Genomic DNA, 19,383 nt, shown 5'->3' on the forward strand with positions numbered 1-19,383 from the left:
TAGCATATATTCCTGAACCTTGTTTTCCTTCACTAATTAGAAAGACAGTCAAGATTTGAGGGAGCGAAGGAGATGGATTAGATTTTGCAATTAAAAACAGTTGAGCAACATTTCAAGAAAATGCAGTGGAGGCAAATTTTGGCTGAGAGAACAGATATATTAGAAACTATACTCTTTACCTTTCTTTTAAAAAAAAATATGGTGAAAGACCTTGAACCAACAGAGTTCTTCACTTACCACTTAAACTTTCAGTGATAGGAGATTAGTTTACAAATCTAGGCATGATGGAACATTTTCCAGTCCTTCCTTTCATGTTTTTGAAAAATGTTTAACAATTGTTCCTTCTTCCTGAAATGATTAACTAACATCTTAACTAGCTTACTTTCCCTGTAAACTTATTTGTCACATGGCATTTATCACGCTGCATCTCAATGCATGACTAGGTGCTGATCTTGATTCGCTGAACTGCATTTCCCACTGTTCCCTTCTCTGTGTGTTGTTGGTTAGCATGGGCCACACAGACTTTGAAGCCAGATTTGAAGAGTGCAAGCACAACAGCAGCTACTCTGTCATTCACACATACAGTTACTGACCCTCAGGTGACCCTCATTGCAGGGATCATTGCCCAGGCCTGCAATAGCACCTTCCCTTGGGGGTCCTCACTCAGCTTCTCCAGCTCCTGGACAATTGTGTGCAATTTAACTCCATGAGAAGGACCTCCGGTTCTGCAGAAGAGCCATCCCACCAAAGTCAGTGGAGGCAAGAACTTGCACACATTTCAGCTCATCCTCTTGGGCTCCACTTCACTTTCCTGAGTCCCAGCTAGCTCCTTCTCTCCTACTTTACACCTTCAGAGCCATCTCGTCATCCTAACTGCCTGCCCTAAGGGCTTCAAGCTCCAGCATCAGATGTGAAGACAGTGGCCTCAGGCAAGATGCTTAACCAACTCCCACAACTGCACAAGGCCAAATCTCCGTACCAGATCCCTTCACAGATCTCTATGGATCTCCATGTAAATAATGTATATATGTACACATGCATATATATATACACACACACACACACACATATATTATCAAATGAGAGTTTGTGTGACCGATGCACTGCGAGGTCAAACAAACCAAAAAGTTGGAGTTTGGAGAGAGAAAAGTTTATCACAGCGTCAAGGAAGGAGAACGAGTGGCTCATGCCCTCAAAACCCCAAACTCCCCGAAGGGTTTCAGAAAGGCATTTTTAAAGGCAAGGTGAGGGAGAGACGTGGTTAGTTGTTGCAGACTTCTTGGTGTCGGAATCCTTTGTTCTTTCATCTGTTCAGGTAGGTCAGGTCATGATATTCCTGTAAACCTCCAACAAGACCAATGTTATTCTCTGTTCTGCAAATTTTTATCTTTATATGAATGGACTCTTAAAAACCAGAGCCCTGAGAATGGACTCTCCTGTATATTTCAGGCTATAGGCAACATTCTTTTACAAAAGGTGCAGAGCCAGCATGACTAAGCACAGGCAACGGAGCACAAAGGTTAAAGTAAAAGGAACAGATCTAATATGGAGTGAGACTTGTTCTTCCCAATTACATAGATACATATGTACACATACATATATACATGCAAACATATGTAATGTGCATTTATCCAAAAAGCAGAACCACTGTATAAGTGTATAGTTATACGTCTGCATAGGTCAGACCTATAGATATCTCCATCTGTCTGTATCTGTAGTAGTTCTGCTTCTTTGATAGAACTCAGCATTAGCCATGGTCACAAGAGTTGCTGTGTAGGGACTGTTACAAAGCACTGTATCATCAGGGACAGACACATCATCTAACACATAGTAGATGCTACCTATAATAAAACGTAACAGAATATTTCGTTTCAAAACAGTATACAGTTCAAAATATATTTTGAAACAAAAAACAAAATAAACGAATGGGAAAATTCCCCAGGCAAGTTTCTCACAAAATAATGCAAAGTTATATAAGCAGGATATAAAAATACAGTTTAGTATTGAAGTATTTGTAGGGCAATTGCTTGTTTAGGTAGTGTTTGGATACCTGGAGCTTGCCTTTAGGAGAGAATCAGGACCAATGTGCAGACGCATAAATCATTAGAACACAGATGGTCATGGAAGCTACGGAAACAAATAAAAATTTATACAGTGAGAATAACTGAGCATTAGGGACTGAAACTTGGGGATAATCAATTTTTAGGGAAAGACAGAGGAAAACGATCGCAAAGGAAGACTGAGAATGAGAATCAGAGAGGCTGTAGGAGAATTAAGTTAAAGATAATCGTGCAACGGGGAGAGCGTGCTAAGAAGGCAGGTGTGGTTAATAGTGTAAATAAGGCAGAAAAAATGAGTGAAATAAACCCGGAGGGGTTTCCATTCCACACACTTTCAGGCAGTGCAAGGAGCATGTCAGCGGGATGGAGACAGCAGAAGCCAGATTACATGAGTTTATGGAGTGAATTAGTGATGAATCATTGAAGACTCCATGCAGACTAGCTCTTCAAGAAATACGTTTTTTTAAAGGAAGGAAAGAGATGAATGAGGTGGCATGCCACAGTCAGTGAAATTTATTGTTGGTATTTTCAAGCATGAAAACAGTTCAGAAAATCTATTTACGCGCTAAGTGAAGGTTAAGAAATAAGAGGAAGGTGTTAAAGACAATGAAAAGCAGAGATAGCTACATGTCTCAGAAGAGGCAGGGGTTTCAGGAAGTGAAATAAGAAAATCTATCTCTTACTTTGGTATCACCACCTGAAGCAAATGATTAGGCTTAGCTGCTTAAAAACTTCTTAAATGTAAAAACTGACATTATGTACATTTTGATGTGATTCAATAACAAATATTCAACACTGCTATATGGTATTCTTGCTAAAATGGCTTAATGTAAAGTAAACTTCAAAAAATATAGAATGTGAGGCATTTTACAAGGCACTGGCCTGCACTTTTCATAACAGTGTCATGAAAAACAATATGACTTTCTAAAACTAACAAAATAAATAAACGTAAAAGGATTGTTCTCCACTAAAAGAACCTGAGAAACATAACCATATCCAGTGTGTAAACACTGATCGGGCTCTAGAATAAACATGTTATTTAAAAGACTGTTGGGGCCCAGGGTGCCCCCAAATTTGCCTCAATGGCATATTGATTATTTTGAATTAAAGTTAATTGAGAAACAGCTGGTGGAAAAAAGTGATGTAATAATAATAAAAATACTATGATACCCCTCTTTCCCCCTAAAAGCTGGAAATAAATCTCCCATGTGAAAGTATCCTTCTATTTCAGGAAGATAGAAAGCATTCCTATGACCAGACTTAGGGAATTCAAAGCAAAGAAATCAGTATAAACAAACTTTGTCATTTCTTCATTAGTCTGCTATGCCAAGCATGAACCCTTTTGATTTATTAAATCTTTAAAAATAAGTGATTCTTTTTCTAAAAATCATACATAAATAGCCCGCTTTGAGGGCTCCCATTTCTATAAGACCTCTGTGCCTATAAAGTAATATATTTTTTTTCTCCTGTTAATCTTCCTTGTGTCAATTTAATTATTAGATCAGCCAAAAGAACTCAAGAGGGTTAGGGATGAAATCTCCCCCTCCCTTGTGAGACTGTGATATATATTTTAAAACAACTGCATACATTTGAATATGAATTGTATATCGATTAGATGACATAATAAAATGTTATTTTTTAACCCAATCATGGCATTGCAGTTTGTGGGAGAATATACCTCCCTTTAGAAAAAGCATGCTGAGTACTTAGGGGATAAAATGTCCTGAGAAAGAGGTAGGCAGAGGGACCTCAGCAACGTGACAAAATGTTAACACATGTTAATGTTGGTGAAAAGTGTTCACTGTAGTATTTGTTTAACTTTTCTGTAAATGCTTAAGTTTTCAAAATAAATCAATGCAGAAAAATAAAATCCCTCTCTTCTTTTCCCTTTCTGTTTCTGATACGAAGGGAGGAAGATGTGTGGGCAATAGATTTATTGGCATACAGTTTATACTCACCATTTACATTGTGTATGTACAAATTCACATACTTGCCGAAAGTTCTTTGTAACCTCAGAATCAATACCTGTGACATTTTCCTGGTCATTTACTCACAGGCACAGAGCAGTAAAAATTTGAGCCACCAAGTGGGCATGTTCCCATCTGCGGCTGAACAAGAGAGCCTTCTGCCTTCTTGTTTCAGCTCTCACATGTTTTTCACTTTTTGTTGGTGATTTTGCTGTTTAAACACCCCCAAGCATAGTGCTAAGTGCTGTTTAGGATTCCTAAGCACAAGGATGTTGTGATGTGCTTTAGGGAGAAAGTATATGCGTTAGAGAAGCTTTGTTCAGGCACGAGCTATGATGCTGCCTATCAGGTCAAGGTCAATGAATCAACCATACCTATCAAATTAGGTGTCCTTACGCAGAAACCACATAAAACAGGGTTATGAGGTTATCAGTTGACCAGTTGTGACCCGAGGCTTGCAGGAACCCAACCCTGTATTTCCACCAGGAGCAATGGCCAGAATCTACTAATTCAGTGTTTGCAGTGACTTTAGAGAACATACTTATCATGAATAACAAGAATCATCTGATATACAGTGGAGAAAAGACAGCCTCTTCAATAAGTGGTGCTGGGAAAACTGGACAGCTACATGTAAAAGAATGAAATTAGAACACTCCCTGACACCATACACAAAAATAAACTCAAAATGGATTAAAGACCTAAATGTAAGGCCAGACACTATCAAACTCTTAGAGGACACCATAGGCAGAACACTCTATGACATACATCACAGCAAGATCCTTTTTGACCCACCTCCTAGAAAAATGGAAATAAAAACAAAAATAAACAAATGGGACCTAATGAAACTTAAAAGCTTTTGCACAGCAAAGGAAACCATAAACAAGACCAAAAGACAACCCTCAGAATGGGAGAAAATATTTGCAAATGAAGCAACTGACAAAAGGATTAATCTCCAAGATTTACAAGCAGCTCGTGCAGCTCAATAACAAAAAAACAAACAACCCAATCCAAAAATGGGCAGAAGACCTAAATAGACATTTCTCCAAAGAAGATATACAGATTGCCAACAAACACATGAAAGAATGCTCAACATCATTAATCATTAGAGAAATGCAAATCAAAACTACATTGAGGTGTCACCTCACACCGGTCAGAATGGCCATCATCAGAAAATATGCAAACAATAAATGCTGGAGAGGGTGTGGAGAAAAGGGAACACTCTTGCACTGTTGGTGGGAATGTAAATTGATACAGCCACTATGGAGAACAGTATGGAGGTTCCTTAAAAAACTAAAAATAGAACTACCATATGACCCAGCAATCCCACTACTGGACATATACCCTGAGAAAACCATAATTCAAAAAGAGTCATGTACCAAAATATTCATTGCAGCTCTATTTACAATAACCAGGACATGGAAGCAACCTAAGTGTCCATCATCGGATGAATGGATAAAGAAGATGTGGCACATATATACAATGGAATATTACTCAGCCATAAAAAGAAATGAAATGGAGGTGTTTGTAGTGAGGTGGATGGAGTTAGAGTCTGTCATACAGAGTGAAGTAAGTCAGAAAGAGAAAAACAAATACAGTATGCTAACACATATATATGGAATCTAAGGAAAAAAAAAAAGGTCATGAAGAACCTAGTGGTAAGACGGGAATAAAGACACAGACCTACTAGAGAATGGACTTGAGGATATGGGGAGGGGGAAGGGTAAGCTGTGACAAAGTGAGAGAGTGACATGAACATATATACACTACCAAACGTAAAATAGCTAGCTAGTGGGAGGCAACCGCATAGCACAGGGAGATCAGCTCGGTGCTTTGTGACCACCTAGAGGGGTGGGATAGGGAGGGTGGGAGGGAGGGAGATGCAAGAGGGAAAAGACATGGGAACATATGTATATGTATAACTGATTCACTTTGTTATAAAGCAGAAACTAACACACCATTGTAAAGCAATTATACTTCAATAAAGATGTTAAAAAAAAAAAAGAATCATCTGTATATGCAAATAAGCATGGTTGTAGACTTGGGCTTACCCTTCACCAGAATTAGATGTTTCATCCATGCATTTACTTTACCTCCACTTCCACCCCATCTCCAATAAATAAAGAGGAAAATATGACCACAAACTGACCACAGAGCACAGAGCAAACCAGGACAGGCTTCCCCAGTGAGTCTGCGAGGTAGGCGGTGAGGGGGGTGTTTCTCCAGCTGACGCCCTTCCTGAGGGGAAGGCAGGTCAAGAGTAGGCAGTGGTTTCCCCTTAACCCAATGTCCAGGAAGAGGGGCATTTCTTCAGTGAAAGGGAGACTGTGATGGGCTATACCATGGCTATAAACCCATAATTAACCTGGTGCCTTTAATGCCAGCTGAGGAGAATAAGTGGGCAGAGCTGCAGGTGGCAGGCCATAGGCACTGCTAAGTGGTAGACACAGCCACCACCCGCCTGGACCCCTTCTGAACCTCAGTGATGTGCTGGAAAGACAGAAGCAGACAAAGGGAATGACCCACCCTGCGCTGGCTGCAGCCCAGAGGCCCCAAGAGATCCTGCAGCATCCACGTGGATGCATTTGAGATCAGGAGACCTGGGAGCTTCTGCTTGAATCCTGGGCTTCCTCTGTGAGACCAGAGACATGGTTCTCTAGGACTTGGAGGGTGGGCCACACAGAGGGGATGCATCTGCTTTTAAGAGTGGAGAGAAGCACTGAATCCACGAAGGATGCTCACTGGACAGGAGGTAGGTGACCAGCTTCTGTGTTTGTGTTGGGTAATAATTAGTCTTCAGGGTCAGTCAGATAGTAACAGGTGGCAACTCTAGGCATAGGATGTTCCTTGATATGGGAATTTTTGAGAATTTCTTCAGAACGTGCTTTCCCTGGCTCTTCCCTCCCCATTTCAATTTGTATCTCTAGGTCTTGTGGTATATATCCCTTCATCAAATGAGCAAGCGATAGTTCTGCATTCCAGAGTGGAAAGAAACAGAAGGCTGGGATTCAAAAATATTAGCATAAATCATCTTTTGTAAAAGAACTTTAAAGTGTATTTGATGTCACAGACAGAACTAGCTGCCTACACAATGCCATCCTCCCCTGATCTCACTCCATCACCTTTACCTTGTAATAAAGGCATGTGGAGATGACCAGATTGACATAAACATTCCCCTTGCAGGTCTTCAGTCCCGCAGGTAACCCTCCCTGGTCCACAGTCTTGAGAGGTCTGCTGAGAAGGTTCTAGGAACAATTTTCTTTGTTTTTTTTTTTTTTTTTTTTTGATGTGGACCATTTTTAAAGTCTTTATTGAATTTGTTACAATATTGCTTCTGTTTTATGTTTTGGCTTTTTTTTTTTTTTTTTTTTGGCCGCGAGGCATGTGAGATCTTAGTTCCCCAACCAGGGATCGAACCTGCACCCCCTGCATTGGAAGGCGAAGTCCCAACGACCGGACTGACAGGAAAGTCCCTGGGAACGATTTTCTTCCTTAATAAAAGAGTTGCCTGTCCTTTCCAGGTACCCTTTTTGTGCCAGGATCTGCCATACCTCTCCGTGGCCATGAGGAAGACACCCCCAAATTAGGATGTGGAAGATGGGGAGCAGCTGGCTTCCGAATTTGTCAGCTCTGGGGCTCCCCACTTCTGCATCTGGGGAACTCTTGCTACTACCCTGCTCGCGATTGGCGGGGGGCAGAGGGGATATTCTGGCACTTGCAGCTGCATTGTACAATGCAGGCTTATCTTTTGTGAGGAGCAATAAAAGGAAAGCAGGTGTGAACAGACAACTGATTTTATTTGCACATTTGTTTAATTTCACTGATAATGCTTAGGTTAATGAGACACTAGCTCAGTTAACAGCAAGAATGCATTCCATGTATAAACTTCTTGGTTAGAAGCTTTCCACTAGAGTCACCCTCACATATCTTGTAAAGGTGATCCCATGCAATGCTTCGATCATAAATGTTAAAAATCTATTCTAGGGCTTCCCTGGTGGTGCAGTGGTTGAGAGTCTGCCTGCTAATTCAGGGGACACGGGTTCGAGCCCTGGTCTGGGAGGATCCCACATGCCGCGGAGCAACTAGGCCCGTGAGCCACAATTGCTGAGCCTGCGCGTCTGGAGCCTGTGCTCTGCAACAAGAGAGGCCGCGATAATGAGAGGCCCGCGCACCGCGATGAAGAGTAGCCCCCACTTGCCGCAACTAGAGAAAGCCCTCGCACAGAAACGAAGACCCAACACAGCCATAAATAAATAAATAAATAAATAAAAATTAAAAAAAAAAAATCTATTCTAGTGATAGGTTGACTAAAGAAGAACTAATCATTCCATTACAAAGTGTGTGTGTGTGTGTTTGTGTGTGTGTGTGTGTGTGTGTGTAAACCAAAGATGGCAGAAATATTTACTATTTGCATAAGGTAGATGACAGTCACATCTAAAGAGGGAAAAGCGTGCAGAAAAATAATGCTGATCATACAGGAGAAAATATCTTTCAACCACATAGTTGAATAAAAGCCATTCACAGAAGCATTTATGCAACTAAGTTTCACAGAAAAATTTAAGATTTTTAAAAGTAGCTTTTTTTAAATAAAATAATGTAGAATGCCTGCGATATCACTACACTGTCCAGAGACTCATCATTATTTTTTGTGTTAACTCTTTCAACTTGCATTATTTCTGTTTTATTTTCTTTTAATTCTTCCAATTTCCTGGATGTTTTAAAATATTTTACCATTCTTTTGTTTCCTCAAATGTAATGATTCCCTTCATGTTTAGGATCTGTTCTTTTAGGAACTTTTTCTTCTTTTTCTTGTTTTCCTTTCTCTCTGGGCTCTGTATCAGAGACACAGTACTACCCACCCGCAGAGCTCCAGTATGAGATTTTTATGCACGGGCATGAAAGAGTTCTTCAATATGCTTCCTTTCAGCTGCTGCTTTATTTCTCTGTGAGGAAGAAAGGGTCACATTCAACTCTACTTCCTGGTCTTCTTCAGAAATTATTTAAAATAGAAACGATAGGACTTTTAGGTTCTGATTAAATGCAGTTCTAGTAGCAAAAGAAAGAAATTATTTTTTTTTCTGTCTGGTGATTTATGTATAATTTATTAGTTTTCAAAAAATTATAAAGTATTTTTTAATCAAATCCATCTTTGATTTTTGCGTATCACCTAAGATCATTTTACCTCTCCTGTGACTAAGTATGGCTGTTATTCAGGCATTTACTTCCTTGGCTTTGGAGAACTCTATTATATTAAATCTGTAATATCCACTGATAAAATAATTTTGCCTGTTATTTCTAAGATTCATTAGCTCTCATTGGCTTCAAAATATTCTGTAAATGATTTTATTCATTGTCACAATATTTCATGAATTAAATATTATTAAATCTTACTATGAAACTGGCCATTGATTCTCAAACCCAAACTTTAGCAAATCATTTTATGTTGTTCTGTATTATTTTCCATTATTAATAGAATAATCGCTTTGTAAATTCTTACGAATAGAAAGCAAGCCCGTGATGTCTGGACTCAAATGCTCAGGTAGAAATTCAATCAAGCCAAACTTAAGAAGCTCCCTCTCACTGCTTTCCAGAGGTGTGGACCCTTGGCAGGACCTATGAGGCATGTATATACATGTTCGTTTGTTTCTTAGGACTCATTTCATACTAAGAGATCATAAATACATGTGTGCGCCTTTGTATACGTGTGTGTGTGTGTGCACATCCCCTAGTTATACAACTGTGAAGGGGCTGAGAAGGACAGCAACCGAGACCCAGTTTTTGTCTCTTGATAAGTGAGTGGAATAGTAGAGCAGAGGGTCATAACTAAATGGAAAGCAAGTCAGATATGAGACATCCTTCTAGAAACCAAGGGAAGAGAGAAGCAACATAACAGTAAGTGAGCCAAGATGATAACTAGAATCTTCATGTCCACCAAATAATGCAAGGTGCCACCTCAGAGGGGAGTGGGAGATAGGATGGGTGCAGAGGGGACCCCGCTTCATAGGCAGGTCGGCAAGGTGGGAGGGGTGGTAACATGAGGTGCTGGGAGGCCTGGATAGGCAGGTCGGCAAGGTGGGGGGGGGTAACATGAGGTGCTGGGAGGCCTGGATAGGCAGGTCGGCAAGGTGGGGGGGGGGGTAACATGAGGTGCTGGGAGGCCTGGATGGGCAGGTCGGCAAGGTGGGGGGGGTAACATGAGGTGCTGGGAGGCCTGGATAGGCAGGTCGGCAAGGTGGGGGGGGTGGTAACATGAGGTGCTGGGAGGCCTGGATAGGCAGGTCGGCAATGTGGGGGGGGGTAACATGAGGTGCTGGGAGGCCTGGATGGGCAGGTCGGCAAGGTGGGGGGGGGGTAACATGAGGTGCTGGGAGGCCTGGATGGGCAGGTCGGCAAGGTGGGGGGGGGGTAACATGAGGTGCTGGGAGGCCTGGATGGGCAGGTCGGCAAGGTGGGGGGGGGTAACATGAGGTGCTGGGAGGCCTGGATGGGCAGGTCGGCAAGGTGGGGGGGGGGTAACATGAGGTGCTGGGAGGCCTGGACGGAGGTGTCCCCCCACTGTGGTGAGGAGTGCTCCCTGCGCGTGTTTAATCAGAAAGCAGTGTTGGAGTGAAGTAAGTCAGAAAGAGAAAAACAAATACCGTACGCTAACGCACATATATGGAATCTAAACAAACAAAAAAGGTATTGATGAACCTAGCGACAGGGCAGGAATAAAGACTTAGACATAGGGAATGGACTTGAGGACACAGGGAGGGGGAAGGGTAAGCTGGGATGAAGTGAGAGGGTGGCATGGACATATATACACTACCAAATGTAAAATAGATAGCTAGTGGGAAGCAGCCGCATAGCACAGGGAGATCAGCTCGGTGCTTTGTGTCCACCTAGAGGGGTGGGATAGGGAGGGTGGGAGGGAGGCTCAAGGGGGAGGGGATATGGGGATATATGTATGCATATGGCTGATTCACTTTGTTATACAGCAGAAACTAACACACTTTTGTAAAGCAATTATACTCTGATAAAGATCTATTAAAAAAATTAATGAATCGATTTTAGAGAAATTCATAGGAGGGCACAGCTGTTTATTTACAAGTAAGTGTATCCTAAGATTACTTATAATAGAAATAAATAAGCAACAAACTATTCACCAGGGTGGATCAGGAAAATAGAGAGAGTACACACCAGGGAATATTATGCAGCTGTGATGAGATGACACAGACCTTTAGGTATTGTCTGGGGTACATTGCCAAGATGTGATGTTGAACAGCAATAACAACAAAAAAAGGTACTGCAACTCTCCACCTTTCTCCTCTTGTCGCCTCTCACTTCCACTCTGTGTACACAAACACACTCACACACACACACACACCACACACACACCACACACACACATACACCTACACACCACACACACATATACACACACCTACACACACTCACACATACACACACACCTACACACCACACACACTCACACATACAAAATGAGCCCCAAGAGATAAGATGAAGCATGTGTATAAATTCTCCATAGCACCAGCCGAAGCATCCCCCGCATTTCGAATGGAGCCAGAGAGGGCTCCCCAAGTTCTGCTTTTTATACCAACATAACACATTATTTAATTCTTTAGATGAGCCTGTATTTATTTATCACATAACCTAAGAACAACAGCAAAAGCTTACCAGGAGGTCGAAGGGAGGGGGTTTAAGTCCAGGTTAGCCAGAAGAAAAGGCAGAATCAGATGTGAGGCAGTGGGGCTAGGACCAGAGCTCAGAATGGGGGCCCCAGGCAGGAGGGGGAAGCTTGTTCACACAGTGGATCATGACCTCTGGGTTCTTCTTTATCTCCTGCAAAACTGTACTGCACTTTAAAAATTGATAAAGCACAGTTGCTTTAAAGTTTAAAAGATATATACAAATGAAGGCTTTAAACTTTCTAAACTAAATGCATTCCCTCTCACTGGTTGGTCGAAAACTTGATATAAAGCAAATCCAAAAGCCCTTGGCATTCATACATGTAACATTTGAAATTCTTGACTAAGTAAGGGACCTATCCTGAAAGTCTGTGATATAGTAATTTGTAGTTTTTGCTAAGGGGTCACTTTGAACAATGGACACTTAGATCCTGGAGTTCAGAGCTAGTCTTTTACTAATTCCTGAACCTGAGCTCATTCTCTCATTATTGTCGACTGAAAAAAAATGCACAACCTAAATGTTAAGAATTATGTTTTATTCAGGGGACAAAACTGAGGACTTAAGCCCGGGACACAGCATCTCAGATAATTCTGAGGGACTCCTCCAAAGTGGTAAGGGGGGGAGCCAGGATATAGAGGAGTTTTTGCAACAAAGTCCAGGTATTTGGAACATCAAAAGATTACTGTTAATTAAAGAAAACCAGACATCTCAAGTTAAGAAATTTAGTGCTTTTATATGTATGGGAAGATGCAAGAATCTGGGCTCACTGAAATCACCCCGTTGATGTACACCTCAGCCATCTGGGGCCAGTGTCCTGTGCTTTCTCATCCTGAGTCCCCTCAGGGTACAAGTCAGGGGGTGGCTGCAGTGGCTGATGGCTTGATGGCGGGCATCCTGTTTCTATCCTGAGTTCCCTCAGGGCTCACCTTTGGGGAGGCTGTAAAGTGATGGCTTGATGGCTGCAACATCCTTTTTGTACTGATGTGGCAGCGACATTTTTCATTCACAGCATGATCTCTGTTATGGACTGGATGTTTGTCCCCGCCCCATTCATATGTTGAAGCCCTGAATCCAAGTGTGTCTGTATTTGGTATAAGAAAGTGTGCCTTGGTATAAGGAAGGTGGACCCCTGATCCAATGGAATTAGTGTCCTATTAGGAAGAGACGCCAGATAGTGCCCCCCTCCCCTGCTGTTAGCCCACACACCGAGGAAAGGCCTGTGAGGCCAGAATGAACAAAGAGATAGCCACTGTCACCCAACAAATCAGCCAGAAAGTTGATTTTTGGTTCCAGCCTCAAGAACTGTGAAAAATGAATGCATTTCTGTCATTTAAGGTCCCCAGTCTGTGATATTTTGTTACGGCAGCCTGAGACAGCTAATACAATCTCATACACATTTTGTCTGAGAAATGAAATGTAGCAGTGGTTTGAGGGGTCCACACACAACTAAGAGGATGTGAATGTCAAGGACTTACTTTACTCAGCTGTTACGGTAAAGAGTTTTAAGTGATCCTCAACTTGTCTTCAAAGATCATTCACTCTCATATCCCCCATGTAAGGGAAATATAAGCATGCCAAAACTTTATAATTAAAACATCTTCATTTTAATAACCATTGTTGCTTTCCAAAACAATAATATATAAGACACACTTCAACTCAAATTAAGGGTTCAAGGTATTTCAATAAGTTATATTTCAATAAGTTATATTCAAAAGAAAAATAAACCTACATTTATTAAAGGTTTAAAAAATATATATGAAGTATAGTTTTGAAGAAATGTTTCTGCTCTGAAGCATCCTGCCCAGACAGTTCTGTGTCGATGGTATGACCCACTTGTGCTTTGTTACAGAACCTCTCGTTGAGAAATGAGGGGTATGTAGGATGTATTTCAATGGCACACAACAAAAGTATCACTGTATTTACTTTTCTTTTTTTTAGAACTGTGTTTACAGTCTTTTTCTTCTTCTTGAAAATAGAATTCAAGAAACACAGATCTGTAGACTAGACCCTTCTCTGTTTTGATGCTAGTGTGTCTTCCTTAGAGTTCACACTGTATACTTATTCTTAGACCAAGACACCGCTCAGCTTTCTTTATTCTTTTTTTTTTTGGAGAAAAACTAGTTTTCTGGGTTTTTTTCTGATTTTCACTACAGGAGATAAGGAGACATTGGTGAGAGCCTTCAGGCTAAGCCGAGGTGACTGGTGAGTGTTGGGTGGTGTGCTTGCAGGAGTTATGTTGGCTTTGAATCTTGCATCTCTTTTCATGGGTACATCTTAGTGCTAGTTTAGATCAAGGCCTGGTGTTTGGGCTCCTCTCTGATTTGAGGGTGAGCTTGAACACAGGTGATGCAAGTAGGCATTTTAGAAGGCAAACAGAGGCCATCAGAATCACTTCCCAGACTCCTTGGCTACTTGATTCACAGACGCTCATTTCAGACTCATTTGCTTTCTCCTCTTTTAGGACCCTTGCTCATTTTACTTTGCCTTAAAAGCGTAGGATGAACCTTCACTGTCAAATTGAAATTGTGAGCATTGCTTGTACTGACACTTCCATCCAATTTTTTTGGAAATAATGTTTTGGTTTTTTTTTTAAGTTTCACTTTTGCTCTGTTAATGCCTTGAAGTAGACTTCAATTTCCTTGTTCTGTTAGCTTTCCTCTCCTCTTTTTCTTCCTTGTGCATCGCTATGCTAATTTTAGTTTGTTCAGACTTAGACTCAAAATTGACCTCTTTTATCAATGCTTCCTGGAAGCATTAGCTTTGGTCCTTGTTCCACTGACAAATATTTTGTCCTACATTTTCAGGCATGTATATTTACTAGCAGATCTGAAAATATAATTTGTTTTCCAATTCAAAAGTTTCCCAAAAGATTGATTTTGAAGACACCCAATGAAGCACACTTACAGAGGTTGATAAAACCTTTCTTTAAAGTGAAGTGGACCAATCCAGTTCTAGCGAGGACATTATTAGTAGACTTACCTTCACCTTAACTAGAAGATGCAAAATCAAATTCAAATCTTTCTTGATAAATAACAGATATTTGCTTTTCTATTTGGAATAATTCTTCTTGTTCTGGAAGACCAGCTTCCTGAAGAGGAACTAGCAAATCCTTCACAATACATCCCTGGAGATGTTATCTATGCTGGAGTCCTTTCCAGAGGGATTCACTATGTTCCAGGTCCGAGCAGTTTACTCTGTCTGCTGTGAAGTAAGTTTTACTTTTAACGCACATAGATAACAGGTGAGGTGGTGACATTATTTTCTCATCTGTAACTGGATACCTTGTGCTTCTCTCACTTTGTATTTTTCATTTTCCAAGACTAAAACCAACATTCTATTGTTGTCCTGGTTATTCTTCAGCAGTTTACAAGTGTTAGTGATACTTCAGCATGGCACAGGTAGGAAAGACTTACATTTGTCAATGCCATTTCTCTCTCCTTTCTTCTACACTGTACTGCAAAAACTATTTAAGGCACATTTTCTTGGCCATCTTCTGCCTTGGCCACCTCCTCTGCCTCTGTGCTCTTCCTCCTCACACTCCAGGCTCTGGGAAGCTGGCTGGCAGCCCTGGGACCCCCCACTTCTGTGGCTCCATCTCCCCACCAGAGACTTCTGTGACCATATTCAAAATTGTCCTCTGCAGTAGCATAAAGCTTGTCTGAGAGGTTACGATCACTGGATTTTTAATACAGTGAACCTGATTCCTGCTCAAAGATGAAAAGAGAAGTATGGATAACCAACAAGGACCTACTGTATAGCACAGGGAACTCTGCTCAATATTACATAACAACCTAAATAGGAAAATAATTTGAAAAAGAATAGGTACATGTATATGTATAACTGAATCACTTTGCTGTACACCTGAAACTAACACAACATTGTTAATCAACTATACTCCAATATGAAGTAAAAAGTTAAAAATATAAGGCTAACGTGTATCTAAATAACATTTTGCCTTGAAAAACAGAAGTACTAATGGTGCTTTCATTCACCAGATAGTACCAACATTGTAAATTAGATGGAGGGAGATTTCCTAGTGAAATATCCATGAGATAGCTGTTAAAGGGAGAGAGAGAGAGACGGGAAGAAGGGCTGATCTTTCAAGAAGAAATTGAGAGATATTGTGCAAGACACTGGGAGTAAAAAGTCCTTACATGATTTTAAATCAAGCCACCACCTTGGGAGGGAGAAGGGACCTTAAGTATTTGCACATCAACCCTGCATCTAGTGCCTATGCCCACCCTCCTCTGTTCCTGCCATGTGTCCAGGATGGGCAAGTTTACACCTGTCTGCCCCACAGGTATGCTTTTTCTGCAATTCTTCTGAGATTGAGATTCTGAGACTCTTCATCATTAACTTCTACCTTTGATCATAGGGCACACATCAAAGTAAAGTAACCCATCTCTGCCTTCAGATTATATAAAGGGGAAGCAAATAGGACTCTCTCTCCCTGAGCATCTGGGTAAGAAAAGAAAATAAATCATAGCAATTTTCTTACAGCAGCAGGATCCATATTCTTTTATTCAGTATCCAGTCCCCTACCCTCAAAATTTCCCAACTTCTCTTTTGGTAGCCGATGTGATTCTTAAAAAAAGGAGGGTTGTTTGTGATGTAAGGTTCACTTAATGCCAGAAACTCAGCGTGAACTCAACTGTAATTTCCAAATAAGATTTTGGTGAGGTGTAGGTAGCACAGAGGAAGAATCAGTTCCCTGAAGAAGAATCATGATTATTGCCTCACCTGCCTTCAGAACTTGCCTGTGCTCTCTGGAAGTTTTGAGGCAGCTTTGTGTGCTAAAATTATTGGAAATCAGCAGGATTTTCACATATGCATCCTTGGAAGAAAGACAAAAGGATGCAATTCATTTGTTGTCATGCACCTGGCTTTTTATTTTAAAGGAAATCAAGCCTCTTTTATTTTCCCCTTTCTTTCTGGGCAGCAGAGCTTCTCCAGTGGGGTTACCTTGACTGTGCCAGCTTTTTGACATCCATATTAACAGAAACTCCCGAAGCCAGTACAATGCAAAAATGTTATGTGCAATAATTCACAGGAGATCAGATAAGTAATTGTCATTGTATTCTGAAATCAAAGAAGCAAAATAACTTGTTTCTTGACACTACATACATCAGGGAACTTTTAACACATCACATCTCTTGCTGGGGCCAACAGAGATTTGCAGGCCAAATGCTGGTCCATCAAGAGAAATTTCTGTTTTCATGAACAAAGGATTTCCAGTTGACTTAATACTATTCCTAAAAACTATTAATGCAAAAGTACCATAATTGTTATTTTTCATAATAATTCATCAGCATTGACATTTTCTGAGAATTCTGCCAGCAAGCGAACTGACTACAAAACATTTGCATCCATTTAAAATTGTTGCTTGAGTTGGAAAAACACACAATACAATGTTGTCTTAAACAAAAAAGTCATTTTCAGTCTCACAGGATATAATTCTACATGTTGAGATTGACTATGTCCTTAAAACCCAATTTTCCAAAGAGTTTAATAAATGGTTATTTATAGAAAGAATTTGAATCAGATACTATACATTATAATTTCATTGTAATATGAAAAGAATTGATAGAGATGGACAAGAGTTGGGTTCTAGTGTATTCTGCCCAATCTGTCATCTTCAGGAGAGTTCATATAAATGTAACTCAGTAAGACTAATATTGAAGGAATCTCAGGTATCAATGCACTGGTAACATTTTGAGGCTGTTTTATGGTTCTTTCACCCAGTTTCCGACCACACTTCACTCTGCATTTCCTTCCCATGTTCACTTCCCTTCAACTGAGGCAGGAAGGGGGCAGGGCACAACCTTTAAAAGAGTGACATAGCTGTTGAGGACACAACATAAACTGGTTAGAACCAACTAAGTTCAAGATGGCTGATGATTCGACTTCCAGTAGACCTTGAGCCTCATTATACGTTCATTGTAATACATCAGCATCTAAATGATACACCCACAGGTGCCATGACCATTCTGAGACTGACCATAAAAGGCCAAAAAGTGGGCGGTGACCCAATTCTTGGAAATCTCTGCTCTTTTCCCAAAATAGTTGGAATAATCCTCCCACTCATTAGCCTATACAATTATCCAGCCTATAAAAACTAACCATCTCATATTTTGGGGGCTCTCGCCTTCTGAGATGGCCCACACTCTGTCTATGGAGTGTATATCTCCCTGAATAAAACTTTCATTTACTATGGCACACTCTTGAATTCCTTTCAGTGTGAAGCCAAGAACCAACACTCAGTGGCCATCCCAGTGACTCGCCTGAGACCTGGGATGTGACCATCCTCTCGTACCCCACCTTTCTTCCCTGCAACACAACCACCATCATAGAAACTAGTCCTAAAGTAAAGACATGTGCATTATACTGTATAAAATGGAGTCTGCAAGAAATTTATTGTTTAATTCTAATTTTAAATTAATAAATGCTCATCTTAGAATCTTAGAAAATATGCTAAAATATAGAGGAGTGTAAACCAACAAGCACAAGCATAAATTTTTTTCAATAAATATTTATTAGACACCAATTATGTGCATGGTGTGCTGGGGAAATTTTAAGAGGCAACCTGACCTCAAGAAACAGTTTACCACGAAGACATGGATTTTGCTATATTGAGTGATAAAAATATAAAGCATAAGAAAAGAAAATAATTATACTGTATTGAACTAGAAACATTGGAAATGTTTTTTATGGAGAGGAACGTTTTGGAAGTATAATTTATGGGATTAGAAGGAGTAGAGATCCAGAGAGAAAGATTATCATAATTGTAATCTCAAGGTGAGAAAGCATAGGTCTAGCAGGACATTGTAACTGGGTCAGATTGAGCGGTGCACCAGTGGGAAAAAAGTCAGGTGGAGACCATAAAAGGCCTCAAATCATTTAGACATTAAGGTTTCCCCAGGGCTTCCCTGGTGGCACAGTGGTTGAGAGTCTGCCTGCCAATGCAGGGGACGCGGGTTCGAGCCCTGGTCTGGGAAGATCCCACATGCCGCGGAGCAACTGGGCCCGTGAGCCACAACTACTGAAGCCTGCGCTCCTAGAGCCCGTGCTCCGCAACAAGAGAGGCCACGACAGTGAGAGGCCCGCGCACCGCAGTGAGGAGTGGCCCCCACTTGCCGCAACTAGAGAAAGCCCTCGCACGGAAACGAAGACCCAACACAGCAAAAAATAAATAAATAAATAAAATTCAAAGTACGTTTAAAAAAAAAAAAAAAAAAGGTTTCCCCAAAGGGGAGAAGAAAAATATATGTCAATATTTAGTGAAATTAATCTGCTGTGATTAATGATTAAAGCAGGGGGTAAGAGAACATTGCTATAACCAGAACAAAAAGAAATCACTCTCTTAGTTATGGAAATGACCATTAACATAGAGGATGAAAGGCATGTAAAACAACAATTGTGGTTGTAGAATTGATAGGAATTTCAGGCAATGGGATAGAGTGACAAGGGTGAAATAAGTTTTGCAGTTTACCCCAGAGTTTTTTGTTTAATGGGTGGAGACTTAACTATTAACAGATAGAGAGGAACAGAGTAGAGGGACCCAAAATGGAGAAACATTTTGGTAAACAATTTTTAATAAACTTTTTATTTTCAAATGATTTTAGATTTACATAAAAGTTGCAAAGATAGTGCAGAGAGTCGTTGTATGACCC

The 19,383-nt window shown here is 40.7% G+C and overlaps 1 pseudogene; it reads right to left on the bottom strand.

Moving 5' to 3' along the window:
* Window positions 1-11,776: 11,776 nt before the first annotated feature.
* The window catches only part of LOC133097051 (shugoshin 1-like), a 31,320-nt pseudogene continuing 23,713 nt past the window's right edge, over window positions 11,777-19,383 (bottom strand).

This window comes from Eubalaena glacialis, chromosome 8 (genome assembly GCF_028564815.1).
Source record: "Eubalaena glacialis isolate mEubGla1 chromosome 8, mEubGla1.1.hap2.+ XY, whole genome shotgun sequence".
NCBI classification, from domain to species: domain Eukaryota; kingdom Metazoa; phylum Chordata; class Mammalia; order Artiodactyla; family Balaenidae; genus Eubalaena; species Eubalaena glacialis.